The 13,849-nt window shown below is 42.8% G+C and overlaps 1 protein-coding gene across 1 annotated transcript in view; it reads left to right on the plus strand.

Moving 5' to 3' along the window:
- PLXNB2 (plexin B2) overlaps positions 1-13,849 on the plus strand; it is a gene marked incomplete in the record, with an annotated part of 671,705 nt that overhangs the window by 36,577 nt on the left and 621,279 nt on the right.

Here is a 13,849-nt window from a genome sequence, read left to right on the forward strand (position 1 = left end):
GACTGCACCGGTGAATGAAGTGCTGGGGATTGAGAAATGATAGTAGCACCTCTACCTAAAATATTACTGTTGCCCACAGAAACATGTCCTGATCCAGAAAAACAAACTGTTAGAACCAATAGTCCACTGCAGTGAGACTGGTGCTAAAGAAGGTTGAACAGGCAGAGAGGGTTGCACCGGCAGAGATGGTTGCACAGAAACTGTAGCTGGAATATTTTGAAGTAAAACTTTTGACTGTGTTGTTTGAGGCAAATTCAGGTGGGAAGGAGTAAACGGAGCTGCAGTGGTGAAAATGTTCTGCTGTGGCTGATAAGACATTCCCACCAAAACCACATCCACAACATTAAAAACCGACGCTGGGACTGGGTTAGATGCAGAATAATGGGAAACAGGAATATTAGGTCTAGAGGAATCGGAACGAAAATTCCTATAACTAAACCTAAAACCTCCATCAGATCTCAGTGGATAAGCTCTGTTATGCTGATATATATATATATATCTATATATATATATATGTGTGTGTGTGTGTATATACAACATGGTGGTGGAAATTACTAGAAAATAGAAGTCTAAACCAACTGCATTTGAAGGACTGAATGTAGTAACAGAGATGAAAACTGGGAATGGGATATTTAGAAAGTGGTTGGAGCAAATTACATAGAAATAAATGGAAATTGTAGGAACAATACACACAGAATAATTGTCTGTAGGAGGAGTGAAGTTTAAGGGAAGGTGGGGATTTTGCATATTATGTAGTATCGGACTGATAGTTATGAAAGAACACTATGTATAATGTGTGTAACTGGAAACTCGTTGATATGGTTTGTTTTCTTTTATGATAATTTATGTTTGCCTTTGTCTTAAGTGATAATTTAATAAAGGTCTTTAAAAAAAAAATATGAGATTTGCACCATCAAATGTGGAAGTTCTCTGTGATGCCCCCAGCTTCTTCAATTTCAGTTAATTTAAGTTTTTACTGCTTGGAATTCTTTCCATCAGTTACCCACTGCAGAAGTTGTTCAACATTATGTGCATCAAATCTTTTTTACTATAGGAGAAGGCCTTTTGCAGTTGGTGAACTCTAACGTCTTGTAGCAACCTGCATCATGATGGTTTGTCCACCCAATATCTGCAGGATGAATTGCCGCATTGCTTGGGCATTTCTTTTCTTTTTCTACTTACTTATTGATTTGGAGTTGAACTGGGGGAATGCAGAATTGAACCTGTTGTTCCTGTCCTCAGTATGATGTCACACGTGTACCTCCCCAAGGCCGTGTATGATACCCTGACAATGGTAATAAGGGATAATCTTGAATTTTACCAAGCTGAATGGTACCCAACAAGGGAATTCTAATCCATTCCAAGTCCATTGCTGTGGCAAGTGTGCACCTGTTTTGTTTTATTTATTTTTACAGTGTGAGTTCTAGAAATTGTAAGAACTTGTATAACACTATATAGGAAGAAGATAATCACCTTGGTCCAGGTAATGTATAATGCTTATTTGTAAAATGTACATCTATTTATATATCTTTGGTAGTCTTTCTTTTGCACTGCAGCATTTCAGCAGCTCATTTGTTTTCTAAGTTTGATGCTGTTCAAGGCAGGTAATGACCTTTGACATTTTTATTTTTTTGGTTAAAATGCACCATGTTAGCCTTTCAACTGGGATTATGTGTCTTTTGTACACTTTGTGTATGGAGCTCAACTAGATAGGCACTGAGTTTACAACCTATTATCCGACAGTTTTAGAACTGCTCTGAAGCCCATGTCTTTGAATCTGTTCTATTCAAGAACATTTCCGTTAAATCTGCACACTAGCAGTTTATCTAGCTGTCTGTCCTTCCTTTGTTGATAGGGTTAGTCCTACTTGGCTAGTGATATCTTTTCAAGGTGGTATTTATACTACTAGAGGAAATTTGGCCGGAGCATCATTAAACTTTCCCCTACTCTTTTAGGAAGGTGCCTTGGGATCTTTAACATCCACCTGAGCTGCCAACAAGTTAAGTTGAAGGGACTTTAGTTTAACTTCTTGTTTGCACCAGTACTGCACAGATGTATATATTACATTCGCACGTGTTGGTATACATGCACATTCTTGCTGTAACAAACACACAAGCATACTTGCACACTGTTTCATGTGGGGTCTGTTCTTCCACTCCGTACGTTTTCTGTTTCTGACACCATGACTCCCATTCCTGCTGAAATAATCCTCTTTAAATTTTGTTCTGCTTTGTCATACATTCTTCAGTCAGACTTTCACAAGACACTCCAGGACTTAGTCATTACTAATCTAGTCATTGATTAATAGCAGTGATTCTTTATCAGTTATGTCTACTTCAGTATTATGTTCTATAACAATATGATCCATGCTGAGGTATTACATTATGTAGTAATATGATCCATAATCAGGTATGTCTACACCAGTATCAGTAGATTATGTAGTAATGCGATCCATAATCGGGTATGTCTACACCAGTATCAGGTATGTCTACACCAGTATCAGTAGATTATGTAGTAATGTGATCCATAATCAGGTATGTCTACACCAGTATCAGTAGATTATGTAGTAATGTGATCCATAATCAGGTATGTTTGCACCAGTATCAGTAGGTTATGCAGTAATATGATCCATAATCAGGTATGTCTTCACCAGTATCAGTAGGTTATATAGTAATATGATGTTTTGTCTGAAGTAAGTGTACAGCACTATTGTTACATTTTGTAGTAATGTGATCCTTTGATAGGTATGACATTGTGTAGTAGTAGGATCCATTGTCAAGTATGACTACAGCAATATTGTTACATTACATTACATAGTAATAGGATCTAATGGCTGGTATTATGTTATATAGAAATATGATCCATTATCAGGTATGTCTTCAGAAATATCCTTACATTATATAGTAATATGATGCACTGACACTTATGACTACAGCAGTATTGTTACATTGTGTAGTAATAGTGTAGTAATATGATCTATTGTCAGGTATGACTATAGCAGTATTGTTACATTGTGTACGAATAGGATCTATTTTCAGGTATGACTACAGCAGCATTGTTACATTGTGTAGTATTTTGGGCTAAATTCTATCTCTTTAATCTTTCTGATATAAAAAATGCATTTGCACAGTTTTTGAGTCTGTATAAGCTCAGCAGATCCTGCCCAGGAGTCCTGCAGAGACCTACAGTGCCAGAAAGACAAAAGGAGAGACTTTGGAGTGTTTAGGTTTTTCTTGCTTTTTACTACTATTTCCACTCGTTTTCTGGCGTTTATTGCTTCTCAAAATGCTATTTTTTTTACTGAAAATTGCATTTACTTGTGCCTGCACTTTGTTAGTCATTTTTGCTGTAAATTGTATTTAATTGTGTCTAGCTTCCCACTCAAGTGTGATAGCCATTACTGCACTGGAAAAGTTGTTTATTACCTGTTTCTACTGTTTTTCCTGAAAAAACAAAACAAAAGCAAAAAAATCTTGCTATTTTCTCATTTTACTAAGCTAGAAAAGTCCAGATGTTCTTCATCTCACATTGCTGCAGTCCTTACACTTGGGTAGTCCGCTGTCCTCGGTCAGCCCGAATATCAAAGTATTAGGCTGACGTCGGTCAAGGCGCTTAAGACTGACATCAGGACGTCAGGGTACAAATGCGCATGACCGACGTCATATCCTCAGTCTTTTTTGCCGCATGGTCCGATGCAGAAGCAGCGTTGCAAGTGCCGTCGCTCTGAAATTTTTCAATTCAGAGTTTCAGACCGAGTCAAAGTTGGCTAAGTACCCGCTGGGGAATATTTTAGTTTTTCTTGCCTCAGTGGTTTACCGGATGTCAGAAAAAGTGAATAACTGTATTTCTTGTGGGAAACAGATACCGCATAGGGACTATCATACTTTGTGTATTCCTTGTTTGGGGCCTGAGCACGACGTTGTTGGGTGTCGCTTTTGTGCTAGGTTCAATAAGCGCACTATTGCCGGTTAGATTGTGCCAGGTTGGTCTTCGAAGCGGTGCAATTATAATATGCCGCCGGATGCTCCGGCCCGCAAGAAGCGCAAAGACAAAGCAGCTAAACCCAGGCAAGAAGAGTCCCGTGCATCGACGCCGGTTCTTTAGAGTCAGTGGAACGGTGGTTCCGGAGGCTTCTCTCGAGTCCCAGGGGGAGACTTTGATATTGCAGGATGTGGCCTCTCAGGAGGCAGGTCAGGCTGAAGGGGCTTCTCAGGTTACTGTACTCCCCTCCCTTCCTAGGGTGGTTAGGCCCTCTCCTTCTGTTTCCAAGGCTTCTCCCAGAGGCAGGCCAGGGTTAGCTTCTGTTGGTGTCACTCCTAGTTCATCAGGATCTGTGCCCAAGAAGCACATGCTTAAAATGGCAGAAGATTTAATTACTTTGATTAGAGGTTCTTTGCCCCCTCCTGATAAGCGGCCTAGGGTGGAACCAGAGTTGGGGAGTTTTGAGCAGGCTTCGGATGTTTCAGAGTCTTCGGCTGAAGACTTGCAGGAGTACTCTCCTTATTCTGATTCTGATGTAGATGATTCTACTCCTTCTGCTTCTCCTCCAGAGGATTTTTCTTTTTCAGAGACTCTTCATTCGATGAGGGAACATTTTAAGTGGGAAGGTCAGGACTTCTCTGATTCCAGGAAAAGGCTTAGGGAATTTTTGCTTTTACCCCAGCATAGGCCTTTGGCTATACCACCTGTTCTGGATGTTGTGGAAGATGTGTTTGCAGAGGCTTCACTTAATCCTGATTCTTTGCCTCCTGCTCCTGTTAAACCGGATAGGTATTACAGGGTGCCTGAGGCTCATAAATATCTTTATAAGAGTCCCAGGGCGGACCCAGAAACTGTTAGTCAGGGACCTAAGGGTGTCAAGGCCTCTGTTGTAAAAAATCCGGTTCCTCCAGATAAAGAGGCCAGAGCTTTGGATAGATGGGGAAAGAAAGTCTATACTTCTTCCACCTTAGCTATGAGGGCTTTGAATTGCCAGTTTCACATGTTGAAATATCAAAACTATCTTCTTTCTCAATTGAAGTCTAAGGTAGATGCTCTGGCGGAAGGCATTGAGTGTAAAGAATTACAAGATTTGGTACATGTCTCTGAACAGGTGGGTAAGCATTCTTTACAATGTGGTTTTGATGCTGTACAGGCCTCGTCTAGGGTGGCTGCCACTGGGTCAGTTCTTCGCAGGCACGCCTGGCTGAGGGATCAGAATTTATCTGACCATGTTAAGACAAGGATTTTGGATGCTCCTTTACAGTCTGATGTGTTGTTTGGTTCACCTGTGGAGTCAGTCTTGAAGAAAATGGAAGACAAGGCTAAGTCTATGCAGGCTGTTAAAGATTTTTGCAAGTTCAGCCCGAAGTTTAGTAGGAATTGGCCTGCTAAGGGGTGGACGATTCTTCTTATGATTCACAGTCTAGGGGTAGATCTAGACGTGGTAGGGGCAGAGCTCAGAGCTACTTCAGACCTAGAACAGGGAGTTCACCTGCACAATCTTGGTGAGGCAGGGCCAGTCCTTTCGTAAACAGGCCCAATGACCTACCTTTTCAGCTGCCAGATCCTTCTTGCCTGGCAGCACCTTTGGGAGGAAGGTTGGCACTCTTCAAGGAAAATTGGAGTTTGATTACCCAAGACAGATGGGTATTGGATATCATACACCAAGGTTACAGGTTTTATTTCCATACCTTGCCTCCTTTCAAAGGCATGCCGGACGTTCCTCCTCAGCAAAGACGAGAGGCTCACAAACAAATTTCTCTGCTACTTCAAATAGGGGCCATACAACCAGTCCCTCTGCCAGAAGTGGGCCTAGGATTTTATTCTCGCCTGTTCCTAGTACCAAAGAAGGGGAACACGTGGAGACCAATTTTGGATTTATCTATCCTCAACACTTATCTGGACATTCCCAAGTTCAAAATGTTGACGTTACAACAGCTTTTACCTCTGCTGGGCAAAGATCACTGGATGGTGACTCTGGATCTCAAGGAGGCTTACCTTCATGTTCCTATCAGGCTAAGTTGCAGGAAGTATCTGCGCTGGGCTGGGACTTCTCATTATCAGTTCTCTGCATTGCCCTTTGGCTTATCTACTGCGCCCAGAGTGTTCACGAAGGTTCTGGCTCCAGTGATAGCTTTCTTCAGGCTAAGAGGAATACAGATCTATCCTTATTTGGACGATTGCCTGATTCTGGCCCAAGTAAAGGACGAACTTCTTCATCATTTACAATATGTGATAGCAGTGCTAAGATGCCTGGGGTATTCTGTGAACGAAATAAAGTCCAGTCTAGTACCCTCTCAGGACATGTGCTTTCTGGGTGTGAGACTGAATACAGCATCCCAGATGGCCTTTTGACCCGGACAAACAAAATAATCTTTCTTTACTTCCATCAATTGTCTCATCAGTCCAGGCTGACTGCAAGGACAGTCCTTCAAGCCTTGGGGTTCATGGCATCTTGTATTCTGGTGCTTCCCAATGCCAAACTGCATATGAGGAAGCTACAATGGTATCTCAAAAATGTATGGACACAGCACTGCCAAGATATGGACACTGTCATTCAGATAATACCTTGCATTCAAAAGGAATTTTTGTGGTGGGCTCAGGAATGTCACCTAAACAAGGGACTCTCTGTGACCCGGCCAGAGGAGAGTCAGATTCTAACGATAGATGCCTCAGACAAAGCTTGGGGAGCTCATCTAAATGGAAAGTGGGTACAAGACACGTGGCCTGCCAGACTTCAACATCTACATATCAACTTGAAGGAGATGTTAGCAGTCCAATTTGCATTAATAGCTTTCAAGGATTTACTTCTTCCAGGGCAGGTGTTGGTTCTAACAGACAGCACAACTGTCATGTGGTACATCAACAAGCAAGGGGGAACACATTCTTATCCTCTATGCAGACAAGCAATGATTTTGTGGGAGACTGCTCTCAGTTTACAGCTAAATCTTCAGGCAAGGTTTCTGCCGGAGCACAGAACTCCTTAGCAGATGTGTTGAGCAGACAAATTATGGATCCCCACGAGTGGAAATTGGATCCTCATGTATTTCAGAAATTGACAGTGTTATGGGGAACTCCAGACATAGATCTGTTCGCTTCTCCACTAAACTACCAGCTGCCAAAGTTTTGCACAAAAGGTTTCATCCCACAGCTTGGAAAGTGGATGCTCTTTCATTCACTTGGAGCAATCTTCATGTGTATGCCTTTCCACCTCTGCCTCTCCTCCCAAAGGTACTCCTGAAGGTCAGACAGGACAAGCCAAAGATGATTTTAATAGCTCCAGATTGGCCTCGACAGCACTGGTACCCATTACTGAGAAGTCTGGTATGGGAGCCTCCATGGCCTTTGCCTTGATTCCACACCTGCTGTCTCAGGAGAACAGTCATTTACTCAATGTCAAACTTCACTCTCTTCACCTAACAGCCTGGCATATTCTGTTTTAAACCCTGGAGGGTCTCGGCTTCCACAGCAAGTTTTGAATGTTATTTTGGAGGCCAGAAGGCCTAGTACAAGGAAAGTGTACGCAGATAAATGGAAGAGATTTTTATTTTGGAGTACAGCAAAGGAATTTGATGTTTCTAAGCCTAATTTAAGTGTGGCTCTTCAATATCTTACTGAGTTACTGGACAAAGGTTTGTCCTCTTCTATTAAGGTTCATGCTGCAGCAATTTCTGCTCACTATGACTGACACCCACCATTGTTTTCTCATCCTTTGTTTAAGCAATTCCTTAGAGGGCAAAGAATATAAGACCCCATGTAGAGCTCCTACTCCTGCTTGGGATCTCAATTTTGTGTTGGAGAAACTCACTCTACAACCTTTTGAGCCTGCAGCTACTGCCGAGTTGAAATATTTATCATGGAAGACTGCTTTTTTGTTGGCCATTACCTCTGCGAGAAGGGTTTCTGAATTACAGGCCCTTATGGCGGTTGAGCCTTTCTTAATTTTCCATAAGGATAGGGTATCTTTAATCCTTCCTATATGCCTAAAGTGGTTTCTAGTGTGGCTTTAAACCAAACTATTCATTTGCCTACTTTTTATGCAAACCCCAAAATAAAGGGGAAAAGATTTTGCACACTTTGGATATACACAGGCAGTTGCGATATTATTTGAGCAGAACTAAAGGGTTCAGGCAGTCTCAGCAGTTATTTGTTTCATTTGCTTTGGGTTCTCAGGGCAAGCCTGTGTCAAAACAAACTATTTCTAAGTGGATTGGGTTTTGTATTGCTTTCTGTTATTCCCATCATGGTAAAGAGATTCCAGCTGGGATTAGGCCTCATTCCACTAGGGCTACTGCCACTTCTACAGCTTTTAAGGGGTGGCAACTAAAGATATTTTGGAGGCAGCTACTTGGAGTTCAGTGCATACTTTCTCTAAGCATTACCACCTTCCACTTTACTCTAAATCTAGGGCTGGTTTTGCCACTGCAATTTTACAGGGCATTTTGGCAGCTCCTACTGCTTTATAGTTTTGCCATCCTCCCTTACCTCTGCTTTGGGATTCTACCCAAGTGTAAGGACTGCAGCAATGTGAGATGAAGAACATAGTACAGTTTTGTACCTACCATAAATGTAGATGTTCGAAGATCCACATTGCTCTCCCTCCTTCCCCTCTGTAGTTAGAGGCGGTTGTGTGGTTTGGGTTGTGAATATTGTGGATATTGTATATATTGTACATATGATTAGTGCAAGGGTGGCTGGTTGTTTTTTGCTGTCTTTTGGTTTTGACCTTTCTTTTCAGGGTCTTCTGACATCTGGGGCAAGAAAAGACTGAGGATATGACGTCGGTCATGCGCATTTGTACCCTGACGTCCTGATGTCAGTCTTAAGCGCCTTGACCGACGTCAGCCTAATACTTTGATATTCGGGCCGACCGAGGACAGCGGACTACCCAAGTGTAAGGACTGCAGCAATGTGGATCTTCGAACATCTACATTTATGGTAGGTACAAAACTGTACTTTTCAGATACCTGTTGATACCCGGGCTGTGTTTGAGCTTGTGTGTTGGCCATACCTTACTTGGGCAAAAAGGAAGATTCTTTGCTCACCATTGAGAGTGGGGAGCTTTGAACAGTTTACCTGTCTTTGGAGCATTGGTTTCTGCCCAGAATCAAGTTTTATTGGCCGTTTTGGGCTAAACTCTCTCTTTAATCTTTCAGATATAAAGTCACATTTATGCGGTTTTGCGCATCGCGCAGTGGCGGTTAACTAGGGTTAAGTTATCCCCGGCCCCACTTAGTCTGCTCTTCAGTTTTTCCCTTGGTACTTGCCAGTTCTTTCAGTTTTAGCACTGAAATCAATACTTTTTAGACTAGCACTTGGCACAAAAAGAGTCAGAAGCACTATATAAGCTATAATACTAGATCCCCAATAGTTGTCTGTAGAGAACAGTCATATTACTCTCCCCAAAAACAAATTCCTTAAACCATTCAGGCATGTCAAAGAGCCGGTTTCCAGCGGGTTCCCCTGTGCACCTGATGAATTTGGGCATACCTGAGGCAATGTCACAACTGCCTCATGTACACAGACAACCCTTTCCTCCAACCAGAAGACACCAAAATCTGTGAGAGATGCACTTATATAGCTAAACTTGAAGCAAAGCTCTCTCCAGTCATGACTGGAATTGACAGTCAAGAGGAGAAGTTAGCAACCTTCAGCACACCGCCTACTACACATAGACCCACCATACATCCAAATGCGAACTCCCCACATAGATACATAAAGACATATTCGAAGGCTCTAAATAAAAATCTGTGGAAACAACAGAGACCTCCAAAGCAGACACACAAGCAACCTACACCCACAAACACACCCCAATCATCACATAACCACAAAAACCAGTGTGCCACACAATCACAGTCCCTAAGGCAAAACACCATAGCTAACACACTTGTAATAGGTGACTCCATAGTCAAGCACACCTATGTCCCTCTCACCAGGCTGGATAAGGAGAACGTCACTGTCAGTCGTTTGTTGGGCACTAGAATCCACCACAATACCCACTCACTCAGGTCACTCCACAAGAAGTACAAATATGACTCTGTCATTGTCCATGTTGGTGTGAAGAAACTAAGAAGTACCTCCCTGGACTACATGAAAAGGGACATAGAAGAGCTTTCTGATTATGTAATCAAGGTAGGTATGACCCTAGCCCTGTCTAGCATCTTACCCTCACCAAGTATGATACCACAGTGCAAGGAAAAATGATAAATTTCAACAATTGGCTAAGTTTTTGGTGTCATTCATAGGGGATCCAGTATCTGCCTGAGATGACATGCTCGACAAGCCTCGATGCTTTGCCATCGATGGCTTGCACCTGTCACCCCTGGGATTCAGAATACTGGCTAAGGCTCTTGCCACCCCCATAGTGCCTTTTTTAGGCATGGCTGAAAAAACAAATCCACCACCGTAACAAGTGCTAGCGATAATAAACCGAGGGTCATGCTGCTAAATGCTAGGAGTCTAAACCTCAAAATGCAGTCTCTCGAGGCACTCCTCAACATGTAGAACATCAATATTTGTGCAGTAATGGAGACCTGGTTCAAGGCTCAAGAGAGCACCCCAGCGATTCCAGGTTACAACTCATACCACACATTTCGGCCGCAAAACCCTGACCGAAATACAAAGGAAGGAGGCGTATCCATATTCATCAGAGATAACCACACTTCCGAACTAGTTACAAAGTATGATGCCTCTGAAGTCATCCAAGTGCAACTAACAATGGGCAACACTGCAATTCAGATTGTAGCTTGCTACAGATCACCTTCCCTGCCCCATGACACTCACTTCGCCTTCCTCAAGGTATTGGAAAACATGAAAGTCCAACCAAACACCATTGTACTAGATGATTCCAATTACCCAAACATCAATTGGGAAAACTACAAAAATACCAATACATTTGGTCAGCACTTCCTGGAGTACATTAACTCCAGTGCTGTGGACCAGCTTGTAAACACCTCCACAAGAGGTAAAAATATACTGGACCTGATCATCACCAACATGGGGGACAAATGCGCTACACCTGTCATAAATTCCTCATTGGTCAGATCAGACCACAAACTCATCACCCTAGATATTCACATATCACCGCCATCCCTGTCCCAAAAGAAACCATGATGAAAAACTTCTCCAAAGCAGACTTTATGCTACTCAAGACAGAGGTGGCAAACTTCACTACTCCCACGCAGAATGTCAGTATGACTGAATCTGCTATATCCTGCACAAAAGCATTCTACAAGCACCTACATGAGTGCTTGGACCATGCTATCCCAACCAAGACCCACTCCTCCAAAAAGAGAAAACCAGTTTGGAGAACCCTGGCCAGAAATAAACTCTATAATAGAAGGTAGAAGTTACTACAAAAAAAATAAAAACCCAAGAATGGAGGGGCTCCCTGACCAACCTTAGCAAAAAACTAAGAACCCTCATAAAAAAACTCTTAAGGCGAGCTTTGAAAGAATAATTGCAATGGACACCAAAGACAATCGCAAAGCATTTTTAGCTATGTCATAAACCTCAGTAGCACCTCTCAGATCTGCTCCGAACTACAGCATACCGGCTCAAAAATTCACGGAACCAAATGATATCGCCAATATATTGGCAGATAGGTTCAGTGCAAATTTCAGCTCACCCTCTCCCCCAAAGGGCTCATATCCATACCAGAAGATTGTGCTGCCCCTAAAATCACACTCGGGTGAAAACAGCACTCACTAAGGCAAGAAACACAGCATCCATGGGACCAGATAGCATCCCAGGCTGCATGCTACATGAGCTCCAAAATGAATTAACCCCTCACCTTAATACCATGTTTAACCACAGCCTCACCTCAGGCTATGTGCCCATAGAGTGGTGCATGGCAACAGTCATACCACTCCACAAAGGAGGTGCAACCACTGACCCCAAGACTTACCACCCCATCAGCCTGACTAGTCTCATCTGCAAGACCATGGAGCGCATCGTCATGGAACTCATAAAGAATGACATTGGGAACCTACAAACCTTGGACCCCACCCAGTTTGGGTTCGTGAACAGAAGGTCATTGTCTCCTAAATCTGGTTGACTTCTTCAAAATGGTCACTAAAGCAATAGATGAGAGCAAGGTGTTTCACACAGCATACCTTGATCTTGCAAAGGCCTTCGATACCATTCCCCACTTGGGAGTTATAGACAAACTCACCAACCTAAATATAAACCCCTATGTAACAAGATGGGTTGCAAACTGACTCATGGATAGAACCCATTCAGTGAGAATAGGAAACACCAGATCAGACTCCAAACCTGTGACTAGTGGTGTACCACAGGGTTCAGTCCTGGGACCCCTCCTGTTTGGTATCTACTTCTCAGAAGTACAAGCAAACACGGAGGGACTATGGCTAACAAAGTTCGCAGATGACTGCAAACTGGGAGCCATAATAGAGAGTCCTAGTGATGTTCACATCCTTCAAAAGGGTCTTACGGATACAGATACATGGTGCCCAAACCATGGCCTCAAACTAAATGCCAAAAAGTGCATTGTTATCCCCTTTGGGAAAAACCAAGCACCTATGAGCTACAACATAGGTGGCAACCCACTTATCACAGAGTGTGATAAGGGACCTAGGGACTCGAGTAGACAGTAACCTCTCTTTCAACAACCACATTGCTAAAGTGGTTAGAAAATCCTTCTACATGGCCCACCTTATCACAAAGGGGTTTGCATCTAGGAACAAGGAAGTTATTATCCCCCTGTACTCATCACTAATTAGACCGATTATTGAATATAATGCCCCATTCGGGATGTACCTAGCGAAACATCTGCAGCAGCTGGAGAAGCCTCAAAAGTACCTCACAGAGAGGATAAAGGGTCTTAAACAGATGCCCTATGCCATGAGGCTAAAACAACAGACTGTACTCTGTCACATACCAGCTACTCAGAGGTGATCTCTGCCTGACATACAAGGCTATGTCAAACCCCGAATTGCTAGAAATGCTCCACCTAAGGAAAACCCAATCCACCAGAGCTACACGCTCAAGGAGCATAAACCTAACATCATCAATAAACAGGACATGTTTGAGGGACAGATTCATGTCCCAGCGACTCCCCTTGCTCTGGAATAGGGTCCCATATATGTAAGGCAGAGCTCCTCATTGGCAGTCTTCAAGAGAAATCTGGATCAGTGGATGGGAAACAGGAAATTCACACCGGGAATCACTTCTATGGCCCTGCTCGACAGGGGTGCAGGTAAATAAACCACCTGGGAGGGAGTGCTATAGCACAAAACTTATGGCTAGGTTTAATTATGCCCTAGGGCCAATAACCTAGTACCTACCTATGTTGTAGTAGGATCTATTGTCAGGTATGAATAGAGCAGCATCATTACATTGTATAGTAATAGGATCTGTTGTCAGGTATGACTACAGCAACATCGTTACATTGTGTAGTAATAGGATCTGTTGTCAGGTATGACTACAGTGGTATCATTATATAATTTAATATGATCAATTGTCAGGTGTTTTACAGCAGTGTCATTAAATTATTGTATGAGGAAGATGGGAGTGGCAGAGAAGTATGTAAGAGTGGTACAGGATATGTACAAGGGTAGTGTGACATTGGTGAGGACTGTGGTGGGAGTGACAGATATGTTTAAGGTGGAGGTGGGCATACATCAAGGATCAGCTCTGAGCCCTTTCTTATTTGCAGTGGTGATGGGCAGGTTGACAGATAAGATCAGACAGGAGGCCCCATGGACTGTGATGTTTGCAGATGACATTGTGATATGTAGCGAGAGTAGGGACCAGGTTGAGGAGACCCTGGAGAGGTGGAGATATGCTTTAGAGAGGAGAGGAATGAAGGTCAGCAGGGCTAAAATAGAATACATGTGTGTAAATGTGA

The sequence above is a fragment of the Protopterus annectens genome, chromosome 11.part0 (assembly GCF_019279795.1).
Source record: "Protopterus annectens isolate FY-2018-M chromosome 11.part0, PAN1.0, whole genome shotgun sequence".
Classification (NCBI taxonomy): domain Eukaryota; kingdom Metazoa; phylum Chordata; order Ceratodontiformes; family Protopteridae; genus Protopterus; species Protopterus annectens.